This window comes from Kogia breviceps, chromosome 6 (genome assembly GCF_026419965.1).
Source record: "Kogia breviceps isolate mKogBre1 chromosome 6, mKogBre1 haplotype 1, whole genome shotgun sequence".
NCBI lineage: Eukaryota > Metazoa > Chordata > Mammalia > Artiodactyla > Physeteridae > Kogia > Kogia breviceps.
The window spans coordinates 37,824,144-37,837,295 of NC_081315.1; the positions used below are offsets into that span (position 1 = coordinate 37,824,144).

The window sequence follows — 13,152 nt, forward strand, 5'->3', positions numbered from 1 at the left end:
ACATCAATGCAACAAACAAGAAAAATTTGCAAACCCAAGTCACAAACTTGCTAACAAAGTTAATAATCATAGTAATGGACAGCACCAAAGAGCAACTGATGCCTCAGTTAAACTTGAAAGAAACACTGCCTTCTCTAGGGCAGAGAAACATGCAAACAATTCTGCTTCAAGAAATTTGCATAGAAATAGAAAATGCTAGAGCCTTTACCACAAATGAAATTACAAAGCCTCAACATGTTAAATTCAACCCAAGGAGCACCAAATGTTAAATGGAGCCAAGGTATGACTCAAAACATTTAATTTCCAGCTATGGAACTAGCAAGATCACAGAATTTCAGGTGTGGAAAGGCACCCTAGGCAAGCTCTTCAAAGACATGAATTTGATACAATGTAATCTTAAAACAATGCAGACATTCCTATAAAATTTAAATTTTAGAGGGCACCATAAGGCATCAGGGTCTCTTCTCACTCTTGATATTCTGTCAGCAACAATCACATCTTTATGATCTCATTAATGACCTTTCACAAATCTCTAGCCTCTCTACACATACAGCAGAACCCCTAATATCGTGGGAAGAAGCCCTTTCAGTTTGGCCCTGTTTAACGTGTTTGTAGAATGACTTTTAAGCCCAGCCGTGGCCTAAATGCTGTGAAAGGGGCTACTCCCTGGGCATCTCAACACCTCTTCACCCTGAGCTGTCTCCCAGGCCCCTCTCTTTCACACCTGCCCCCATGGTAAGACTCCAGAACTCTGGGATTCTGATCCTGACCCCAGGGAACCTCACCGACACCCACCTTTGGAAGCTCCACTATCCCTCACCTCCAGCTCCCCCTGGTGGTGTTCAAAGTGACAGTTTGGTGCAAAGACTTGTAGAAACAATGATTATTTACAAATTCGTATTTTGTAGACCTTTCCTTAATTGAACACCTGCGACTTTTTTACAGTCGCTCTCCAGACCCTTTCCCGAGGTGTAGTAGAATATGCGAAGCAAAAGGACCACGTTTTATTTCTACAGGAAGAAAAAGGATTAACATACAGAGTAACTGTGTGCGTTGAGTAATTTGTAATCAGAAAATGAAAAGACAAATACCCCCAAAGTCTGAATTTTACCAACAATGCCACTTTCCCCCAAAAAGAACCTCAGAACCAAGTCACTGGATCTGCTTTCAGTGGATCACGAGTTCCCACATTTGCATTCCTCAATCTTTGAGCAAAGTACCAGATGAAACTGACCCACCCCTTTTTGTGTAAAATAGTGACTAACTGAACTCACACCTCTGCAGCCCTCATCCACCTGTTCAATGTCAAACAGTAGTCAGTTCCCTTGAAGGAGACTTACTCATTTTGGTATTTCTACCAAAAGAATCTAAATAGTTCCTCAAGTGAGTCCTACACCGTGTTCCCCTATACTTCCTCTCTTGGGAATCTAATCATTACTCACAGCTTTAATTATCAACTATATATAGATAACATCCAAATTTGTTTATTTACTTTAATTTTTATTGGAGTTGGTTGTTTTACAATGTTGTGTTAGTCTCCACTGCACAAGAAAATGAATCAGCCGTATACATACAGCTAGCCCCTCCCTTTTGGACTTTCCTCCCATTTAGGTTACCACAGTGCATTAGGCAGAGTCCCCTGTGCTATACAGTATGTTCCCATCAGTCGTCCATTTTATATATAGTATCAATAATATATATGTGTCAATCCCAGTCTCCCAATTCCTCCCACCCCACCCCTTTCCCCCTTGGTATTCATAGATTTGTTCTCTACATCTGTGTCTCTATTTCTGCTTTGCAAATAAGATCATCTACACCATTTTTCCAGATTCCACATATATGTGTTATTATACATTTGCTTTTCTCTTTCTGACTTACTTCACTCTGTATGACAGTCTCTAGGTCCATCCACATCTCTAAAAATTACCGAATTTCATTCCTTTTTATGGCTGAGTAATATTCCATTGTATATGTGTACCACATCTTCTTTATCCATTCTTCTGTTGATGGACATTTAGGTTGCTTCCATGTCCTGGCTATTGTACATAATGCTGCTGTGAACATTGGGGTACATGTGTTTTTTTGAATTATGGTTTTCTCTGAGTATATGCCCAGTAGTGGGATTGTTGGGTCATATGGTAGTTCTATTTTTAGCTTTTTAAAGAACCTCTATACTGTTCTCCATAGTGGCTGTATCAATTTACATTCCCACCAACAGTGTATGAAGGTTCCCTTTTCTCCACACCCTCTCCAGCATTTATGATTTCCAAATTTAAATTTCCATCAAGACCTCACCTCTGGACACCATACCTGTATATTTGCCTAACACTCTGATAGTTCCACTTGGATATTTGAAAGATACCTCAAGTTCAGTTCTTCCAAGATTAAACTCATCATCTTCCCCCATTACCTCCCAATCATTCTAGCTCAGAGTTTTCTATTTCAGAGATTAGCACCACCATCCAGTGAATCGTAAAAACTAGAAACCTAGAAGTCATCCCTCACCTCATCCCATGTTTCTCTTATTCGTTCCATCTCCAAATCTTCTCTTTTTACCCACCAAATATGTTTTAAATCTTTTTCTATTTCTCCATATCCATCATAACCACATAGTTCATACCTGGACTGCTGCAGGAGTTTTCTTACTTGTTCAAAACTTTGACTTGCTTAACCTCCTCCCTCCAATATGGCCTCTGGAATGTATCTTTCTCAGAAGAAAATATGATTGATTTGTTTATGTCACAACTTGAGTTCCTGATTAACGCCTTTGATGACTTTCTACTTGCTCTTATGACAGAAAACCAAAATCCTTAACACAGCTTGCAGGCCACTTCATGGTGAGCCCCTCACCCACCTTTCTCTCCTCGTCTCCACCACTGTCTCCAACTTCCATTTTGGTTACAATGGACTGCTTCACTTTCTCATATGCACCATGATGCTTCCTACTACAGAGCAGGGACACTTTCTTCCCTCATGGATTGCTCTTCCTTTTCTTTGTCTTATTCCTCCTAGTTGTCAGTTCTTCAAGGAAGACATCACCAAGTTTTTTAGCCTTATGGTTTAACGAAACCATCTACTTTTCTATGGTTGTGCAATTTATGGTTGAATTTTTATGTTTTTTTAATATTACTTTCTCTATTTTCCTACTAGTATATCCATAAAACAGGTACCCTATTTGTTTAGTGTTTTGCTCACCATTGTATCACTAAGGCCTAACATAGTTCCTATCCAATTATAGGTATCCAACAGATTTTTTTTTCTCAATGAATGAATAAATGAGTGGAGAAGACACACAGTCACATGTGAGAAATTTCAGGGTACTAACTTATGTACTGTATAGTCTCCATTTTACAAAAATTAATATATATGTTTGTACCAACTCGATTTAGGTTCTGATTTGGTAGTTTATGCCTAGAGTTAATTTCTGTACTCTATTTACTTATACCAGGTAGACCCTTGCTCTAGATTCTCATATTTTTGCTTTTGACTAGTAATAGTTAATAGCAACTGATGGTGAAAAACATGGATACTTTTCTTGTGTAAGAGTATTCAACTGCATTTGATTTTTCACTTCAACCAGTTTATTTAGAAAATGGACATGATTAAGGAAGTAGTTTCATAATAAAGAGGCTGACTTGTTTTATGAATTTGGATATGGTACACAACCATGTCTAGATTAATATTGCCATATTATTTTTTTAATAACTGCACAGGGACAAAATTAAGCTTCTCATGATATTTAACATAAATAATTATTTCAGAGCCTTTTATTAACTCAGGTTCTAAGAAAAGAAAGTAGAAATAAAGGATGAGTGACAGCAGTTGAGCATATATTGTACTCATAAACACAAAGAGATAGATAATAAATAGATAGACATATACATAGACTAAAAGATATTTAAGAAAAGAGATAGAAACCATATTACATTTCAGAAATTCTTAGTCTCCAGTTATCTAACTACCTGACTACCTTCTCTCTAGAGACAAAAGCCATGGGCTTGCTAAAAAATTAATTGCCTTTTAAGAGTAATAGATCTATTATCCATACTTAGTAAAAAACTTTTTTTTGTAATAGCCAAATACACACATCATTAGAACTGCAATCATTTTTTTCAGGTTTTTCTCACTGTTTTATGTTTGAAAATAATTTAATTATTCTTGTTTTGGTTATGACATTACTTCAAAGTACACCAAAAGTGCTCCACACTTGATAATTCTGACAGAAAATTGTATGTTTGTTTTTCTTTATTAAAAAAATATTCAAGAACCTGTAGAGAATTAACAGACGTTGCATCTACCTAAACTAATGCTATATATCAGACAAATAAGTCTTGTTTGAGAAATTGCTTTCCTGTATTCACAGATACTCTCCTTTTTAAGCCATTTTACCTAGTCAAATATTTTATTAATATCTTCAAACATAGTTCAAACTTTTTATGAAAAGAGGATGGGAGTCTCCATAGTTGAATTTCCAGGATAGGGCTTTGCACTTTTACTCATTTTATACAATTTTGTTTGCCTTAAACTCTGTGTCCTTGTCTTTTGATCTAATCAGATCTTTATCTTTATGAAAAGCAGAACAAAGGCCTATAGCTAGAAATGACCATTAATATTTTCCCAGACACTCTTCCTTAAAGGAAACATACTTTTCCCACTAGCTATTTTTTCATATTTGTCACCAAAAAGGACCTTTAAAAAGTGGCATCAGCTTGAATGGCTGAAAACATTGTGCTCACTAGTCACTTCATTTTGGACAACTTTGCCTTAAACGGCAAAATGAATATTAAAACAACTTAAAGAACGACATTAATATATAATAAAATGCAATAGAGATGGAGATTTTTTAAGATGTAAAAACTAACATAGAGCTGCCAAACCTAGTTACGCTAAAAACAAGTGAGAAAAATGTAGACTGCCTCCTGAGCTTTCAAAAGCCATCAGACAATCAATATGTAGTAATGACTGAACATATTCATTGTACTTAAAGCCTATATTAAAAGAAGTGTCTAGAGAAATTTGAATTAAAGAAGATTCTGTGAAATTTGCCAAAGTACAGAAAGCACATCTATTTTGAATTTTCTTGCTTTTATTTAAGACAAGTGGCAGATAATTTCACAGCTGTCAGTTAATGCACATAATGAATGTCTTATAAAAGGATGAAAGCATGAAGTTGTATTCATGTTCCCCAAGTATGTAAAATAAATTCAAAAGGATGTCAAGATCTGGTATGAAATGAAAAACACAAGAACACTTTTGTTTAACAGTGTGTGGAGACAGGGTTGGGGAATACTAACCCTTTGCCTCCCTGCAGATTAAATCTATAGGAGAGTAGGTCTAAAACAAATTGCTTTAACTCTTAGATTTTTACATCAGTTTCTAAGGACTTTATTATGTGGCACTTTTATCTGACATGGGGCCAACATTAATTAATTGCTTTGAAACACTTTGTCTTTTAAATTTAATACTGAATCCTGGCATTTTTAAGCTTTTAGAATCTGTGGGCATTTTTTTCTCTAGACAAGATGGATAAGGACATCCTTTAACTATAGAAAAAGAAGTACAATGAAATTAATAGAAAAAGAACTGCATACTGTTGATGTTGGATAGGTTTAACAAATCTAAATCTCATTCATCTAATCTTTTATAATTCCATATAATTGTACCAGGGTTACTTCTTGATTTCTGAAAATGAAATGCTTAGATATTGTTCTTTAATACTTTTGTGATAATAATTGCACTGATTTTAAAAAAAGAATCAGTGAATAAAACTTATGAAATTTGTGATATTAGACTTACTTCAACTTACTTAAAATGTCACCATAAAATTTGTATACTTTGGACATAGCACATAATCACCTACTCAAAACATGGGTTAATATTGTGTTTGCAGACAGAATGATATCTCACTTGCTTATTCATTTTGGTGGTTCTTTATGGCTTTCTTCTATGCATTTCTCTGAAAATCAGTATGTTTTTGCAGTCTTAAACTTCTCCTTTTGTCCCGTGTTATGATCCAGTCTACTGAAGGAATGAAACTATCAGTTTAGGCCAGCATCACTCATATAACAAAATCACACAAGCATCTATCCTTGAGTTAGAACAGAAACAGCATATTTGTGTCAGTTCCCTAAACCCTAATTCCTACAAGATGATGCAATGAGATCCAGATGACACCAGCATATACAGAATATTGCATTATAGGAGATGAATGCTAAACTTACAGAATCTGAATCTTTTAAACAGTTAGAATTATTCTTCTTTGCTCCAGAGGTAGACACTATCTCTACCTTCTGAGACTATAAGCTAAGTTTCCCTTCGCTCTGGAAAAAGATACTATCTTTCATCTTCTAAGACAGTTCACTTTACTAACACCATTGAAAAGTTAAACCAGAACAATGATAGTCAGGTCCTATGCTTGCAAAACATGCAGGAATCTAAGAGACACCTGGAGAATTGTCTTCCAACAATATCAAGTGTTATTATAAAGTAACATTGAATAAGATAGTCTGTTATTGGCAGAAGAATAGCTAAATAAACCAAGAGAGAATCAAGAAACAAACCTATACATAGTTACTTTACATATATGCCACTGAAATGGGAGTGTACTCAGGAGAGATAGCCTTTTCAATAAATTGCTTGGTGTTAATTAGATATCCATATGGGAAAATATGTATACTTTTACACACACATACATCCACGCATATTGACCTCTATTTTATACTGTACATACAAAAGCAATGCAAGATGGATTGTAGATTTAGATATGAAAGCTGTAAATAAAAACACTTCTAGGAAATAACAGAGAATACTTTCATGATTAGATTCTGAAATATCACTGAACAAAGACAGATTTGGAAGGTGATGGTAGCTCATTTCCTTCCCCCTTTGGTTGTTTGACAGATACTTGGCTCAGTAGATCCAAGTTAACTCAAAGGCAGAAGAGTTTGATATTAGTCAATGGGTTTCATATTATCACCACTTATAACAAAGTCACTTCCCAAACCAAGAAAGTTCTACTCTTATATAGTCCCATGTATTTTACCTTCTCCCCTGTTCCTATAAGTAGAGCATTACTGAGGCAGTCTTCCTCTCTCCTCAAATGTTGGCCAGTGTGCATGTAGTTCATTTATGCCAGTGGAGTCTGTGAGATAGGATAACAAGAGATTCTGGACACTCTATTCCTTCTCTGCTTCTAAGATTTTCTCAGTAAGCTCCATCTCATCTGTACCTTTCTGGTACTATGGTTTTATGTCTACACTCTTTTTTTAGGACAGCTGTTAGTCCTTAAGGGACATACTCCACTCTGCCTATGAATTTTTGGAAAAAACTTAACTGGCTTAGTCATGGGTGGATACTATTTCTTTCTAATTGTGAGGACAGGTCACCCTCTGTTAGCCCTGAGTGAGTGGGCTGGCTGTTAGGTCAGCTTAGCCCTCCCTCCTTTAAATGACTGCTGAGAGGTCTGTTCCAAACTCCAAAAGAGTCATTTTGCCAGGGTAGGTATCAAGTAGCCTCCTAGTCTGTTAGCCCAGTACCCTGCAAGCCTCACAGATGTTTAACTCATTTCTTGAGGCCTTTTAAAAATGCAAGTTTAGGCAGCAGAATGGTCTGTCAATCACAAAGTCTCCCAATGACAAAAACAAACAAAAACCCTGGAGGCCTTCATGCCTCATTCACATGTGGTGTGCTGTGTGCCAAGAGCTGGAGCTGAGTTGGGGGCTGAAGTCTTCACAAGAAATAAAGTGGCCACAGCGTTCAATAGTTTGGATAAGATGATTCAACTCCAAAGAAACACTGCCAACATCAGACATATCTATGTTTTGGCTCCTGTTGCCCTGACTGACAGTCTTATATCTAGTAATGGCAGTTGCCTGGCAAGCAGGAACTTGATATGCTGATTCTAAGATTCATATAGAACAAAGGGCCAATAATAGTCAAGAAATATCTGAGGAAGGGTAGAGGTATGTGGACTGCAGAAAAAATGAGTAGATGTGAGGTATCACTATGAAATCCACTTCCATCTCACTACGTTATGCAAGAGTCAGGCTGTCCAGGCTTAGATGTAGGTGGAGATCGCGGACCAGCTTGAGGCCAGTCCACACCTGCCCCTCATTTACCCAAGTAATGAGGACCACCTGGTTAATCTGATACACTCTCCGGGACATACCGATTTTGCCTCTGAAGTATAAACTGGTTGCATTTGTGATGGGTACATCACTGTGGTAAATGTGATGGAAGCAGTCTGTCTGCAGATATAAGAAGTTCTGTGACAAGTCTGGATCAAAAATATTCATCTAGGTTTAGTGATTAGTAAATGAGATTACTTGATAGTGGAACTGAAATTCACTCCACAAGAGGCTTATTTTGATCTGACACATCTTTTAGAAGAGATTAACGCACTCACAGGAACTCTTTTACTTCTAACGTCCCAGAAGGAGAGCAGAGAGAGAGACTAAATTGCAAGTGAATCCAAATTCTGAACAAGGAAGGCAAGAATATGACTGAAGCACTGTCTTAGAGGATATGGATACTTTTTATGTTACTTCTCCCAGATTAAAGAAATATGGTTACCAGTGCATTGGATGGGTGAGACTTTGGAATTGAGCTCCTTGAAAAAATCTAGTCAAAAGATTAGCATCAAAAAGTAAGTTTGTTTGAAAACCTGTGAGGAGATTAGTAGATGACTATAAAGAATAAGAAAATTAGGAGGATTGATCAGGCAAAAGGAAAGAAATTTTTTATTTATAAAGTTGATCCTGGAAAATATATGTAGTTTATATGATGCTGTCTTGAAAAAGAACAAAGAAAAAATTAATAAAATGGTAAGTTCTTTAGGATAAAATATTGGAGTCCAGAAGGCAACTCATTTAGATACTAAAGTTCAGAACAATGCCATTTACCGTCAGTGGCAACCATATCCCAAACTGTTCTTGCTATAGTGTGTCAGAAACATTATAGCTTGCTTAATATTATAGCCAAGGGAGTAGAGAAATTAAAGGGCAGAAGAGGACAAATGTTTGATTCTCTTCCACAAGAAACCTAGGCACTGAAATCAGCTTTTATGAGATGTAGAAGGGAAGACAATCCTCCAGTTATAATCTTTGTTTCCAACATATTTCCAGTTGGTGCTGATGTTTTCCCTCACAATAAGCCATGATCTCTCACTCAAGAAGAAATCTGACATGAGGACGTGAGACACATGGAGAAGCTGGCAGCAGTTCAGGGGCAGGTGCCTTTCTAGCCCACCCCAAATGGGAGGGCCCATGAAACAAATCCAAAGAGAGAAGAGTCAAGAGGTGATGAGCAAAAGATGGAGATTATGATGTCTAAACCTGTGTTTTAGGAGGGAAACAATCAAGTATTTTGTATTTCATGTGGCTTGAAGAGGAAATAAAAGAAAGGTGGCCCAAGGACAGTCAGCTTGAGCTTTTGCAACAGGTACTATTAGGTTTCTCAGTTACAGCAGATGTCCTTCCCCAAGTCCTCACATGCCATTTTGCATTCTTAAGAACACAAATCTTCTGATTAGAATGGAACTAGGAACTGGAAAATCTAGAGGGGCTATATCTAAGAATAGGAGGCCTACAAGACTTTGTGGTGATTTCTGCAATACTGTGTAGCTTGCCATCCTGCCTACCATTTATTCCACTCAACTTTGTAGCCACTCTTTTTTGTCAGGGTTGCTGTTGAATAAAGACCCCCAAGTGAAATGCCCCACCTCATCAAAGAAATGAAGCTATTAAACCAAATGATCCCATGGAATTTAATTCAGGAATTTGAGCTGAGGGCACATTTTAGTTACAACCAGAGAAATCCACATTCAACAATGCCTGAAGACTTGAAAGAAAAATTTGTAAAGATTCAAATCAGTGTACCTGAACCCATTATTCTATTCAGAAGAACAATTATAAAACCTTCAAAACTTGATATGGTAAATGAACAAATAGTCAATCAACAAAAAATTACAGTCATACACAGAACAAAAGAAAGCAAAATCCATGAAGGAATCCAGGTTGACTCATGTGTTAATCACCAAAACAACTTTCAATAAATTTGTCATGCTCACTGTGAAGAAGTAAGTCAGATTCTGGAAGAAAATAGTGATCTGGTTTGTTCTGTGGAGGAACTGATATGCTCAGTGAATCAGGGCAGAAATATTCATGATCCACTGGAAGATCTAAGAGGGAATTGTGAATTCAAGGGAAAACTAGAGCAACATCTAACACGGAGAAAATGGAGGAACACTGTTGGTCAAATCTGGTTGTTTGTCCCAAGAAAATTTGGGTCCAACCTATTAGTCCATAATAGTGAAGCTTTTCAGAACTTGATATGACCAGGCCCAACTGATCAAATTTCCAAATAAGCCAGTAAATACTGAGATTTGGATAATAGCATTGTGAGTATCTTCCAATAGCAGCCCCCTCTGGGCCCATCCTCTCATGGATGCCCTCTCATGGGCCTCTATTTTGTCTTAGAATACGAGCCTTAAGTAACTTCGAGCAAGAAGGAGCAAGTGATAAGCAGAATTAAGAGCCAAGTGGTCTATTAAAGGGGAAACAGGGGGAAGATGAAACCTAATCTGGTCAAGATGAAAACCAAGATGGCTGCTCTGAGCCTTTTGAGAAGGGGACTGCTCAGTAAGGAGAAGTGTTACTGCCTGATTGCTGTGGACTCTTCTCAGGACAGCTAACTGCCACCATGAGAGAAGTGTGTTGAGATGTGCTACAAGTGAAACCTCAGGGCCTGCTGGCAGTTATGCACATATGTGGCATCATGCCCAGAGGTAATGTTCTTGGCGTAGTAAGTCTATACTGTCTTGTCAAAGAGAAAAGTTTAAGTGTTTCAAGAAAAAGAAAAGATTAGGCAGACATGTTTATCATTAAGCCTCTGCTGCCCATGGCCAAAAGCTTTCTTCATGGATGAAATCAGGAAGAAGCCAGCTCACAACTGGTATTCAGCCATTGGGAAATCATTCCAGCAACCTGTCCTGGGTGCCAACCACTGAGGAAAAGTACTTGCACTTTGGGGAAAAGGCTGATTCAGAGAACCAGACATGGAAGTACTTTTGTCTGGAAAAGATTGTGGAGCACATGGAAAAAGCAGAGAACCCTCAGGCAAAATAAGTTAACTGATATCTGCAGTACTGACTCATGGGCAAAACGTCTCCACTGGTAGATATTCTACTTGGACCCTTATTGTAGACCATCATGGGTTAACCAAAAGAGGCTACAGTTGTTCCCACAATGCTTGAAATCACAACAGTGACTGAACAGAGTGCTTCTATTTCCAAATTTTGTTCTACATATCACCCTGGATATGGATAATGCTTTCCTGGACATGGCTGACACTTCAGGAAGAGCAAAAGAATCTACTTGGCTTTACTTGGAAGATAAAGAATACCATTTCAGGTGAGTAATACATCTATAACAAAAATAGGGTAACACTATGCATTCAAAAGCAAAGATGAAATTCAAAAAGATTGATAATATCACTTATTGACCAGGATATTGAATGACTAGAATTCTGTAGAGAGTACAACCTTGCCAGATGTACAGAAAGGAAAGGACAAAGATATCCGGCTATAGGTAGCTAACTGTGGGAGGCAGAATTCTAAGGAAGCTGTTTGACTCCCCTCCCTCTGTATAATTCCCTTGCATTGAATGTAAGCAGGATGTGTGAATATGATTCAGACCTGTGATAAAATTACATCATAAGGTAAAGGGATTTTGCAGCTGTAAGTAAGGTGCCAAATCTTTACATTTGAGGTAATCAAAAGGGAGACTCTCGTGTGTGGGCCTGACTTCATTAGTGAAAACATGTGAAAGAGATACTAGGACCTTTCTGAAGAGAGAGAGTCTCCCATTGGTTTTGAAGAAATAGGCTTCTATGTGTTCTATAGCTGCAAGGAGATGAATCCTACCAACAACTATATCAGCTTGGAAGAGAACCCCCAGCCTCAGAAGGAAACCCAGCTCCAGCCTACATCTTGATTGCAACCTTGTGAGACTCTGAACAGTGGACCAAGATGAGCCATCCCCAGACATCTGGGAGATGATAAATATGTATTGTTTTAAGGAGCTAAATTTGTAATTTATTGTACAGCATACAAATCTAGTACAATAACTAAAGTTTGATGTGCTCACAACAATAGCACAATCACTCTATAAGTTAAGTGATATTATTATTTCCATTTATTAACAAGGAACTTGAATCATAAAGAGGTCAGGTCCTATGCTATTATGTGGTGGAGCTGAGATTGTTGCCGTGTTATATTACCACTCCTCTACTATACAACAAGTGTTCTCATTCTAAATAGTTAAAATTTGTTATTTGATGCTATTAAGAAGGAAGAAAAGAAACATTATCTTCTTTTCTATGCTGAGAAATGGAAAATCTCGAATTAAAGCCAAATGATGTGCAGCACTATTAGGATAGGGAAATCTGCAAGAATGAAAGAGGACAATTTTCATCTTATTTTTCTGCTCTTTCTCTACCTCCTTATCTAAAAAATAGTGAATCAATTCATTAGTGTTATTGGCATATACTGGATCTGCATTTCCATACATCTGCAGTTCTTTTCCCAGTATAAATTCTAAGAAACTTGTGAAAATGAGGTCTGAAAAGAAGAGTTTACCAAACTAAAGACTAAAATTTGGTAAATATCAATAAATAAGGAACAATATATCCAATTTCATCAATAATGCTGTTACATATTTTTTATTTTATAAGAGCTACCAATTCATTAGCTAAAATATTTATCATCTTTATAAAAGCAATGCTCTGTGAAAATATAGTGCATTCTACTCATATATGATCAAATGAAATGTCATTTATTGACAAGTAATAATGGCTTTATTAAACTATATTTGTTTCATTGAAAGATGAGTTCAGAAGAAAATCAATTTGTAAACATTATCCAATTTAATGAGTTCAATATGCACCTGTATCACACGCATAACTTAGAAAATAAATCCATTTCAAAACCAATTTATTATAGATATACCTTGCTCATTGAAGGTAATCAAGAATGAGAAAATCACAATTTAAAATGGGAGGGGATTCCTAAAGAGTTAGAAGTAAATTGTTATAATAATACAGATTTCCCTGCAAATGATGTCAAATTATAAGATTTCTGATAATTATACATGAAAA

General features: G+C 36.8%; 1 long non-coding RNA gene and 2 pseudogenes across 1 annotated transcript in view; 2 read left to right on the forward strand and 1 right to left on the reverse strand.

Annotated features, from left to right (window-relative positions):
- The window catches only part of LOC136794420 (uncharacterized), a 111,575-nt gene that overhangs the window by 61,085 nt on the left and 37,338 nt on the right, over nt 1-13,152 (reverse strand). The gene's annotated exons all lie outside the window — the stretch shown is intronic.
- LOC131758145 (elongation factor-like GTPase 1) lies at nt 7,665-9,343 on the forward strand (annotated as a pseudogene).
- LOC136791948 (elongation factor-like GTPase 1 pseudogene) lies at nt 9,373-11,123 on the forward strand (annotated as a pseudogene).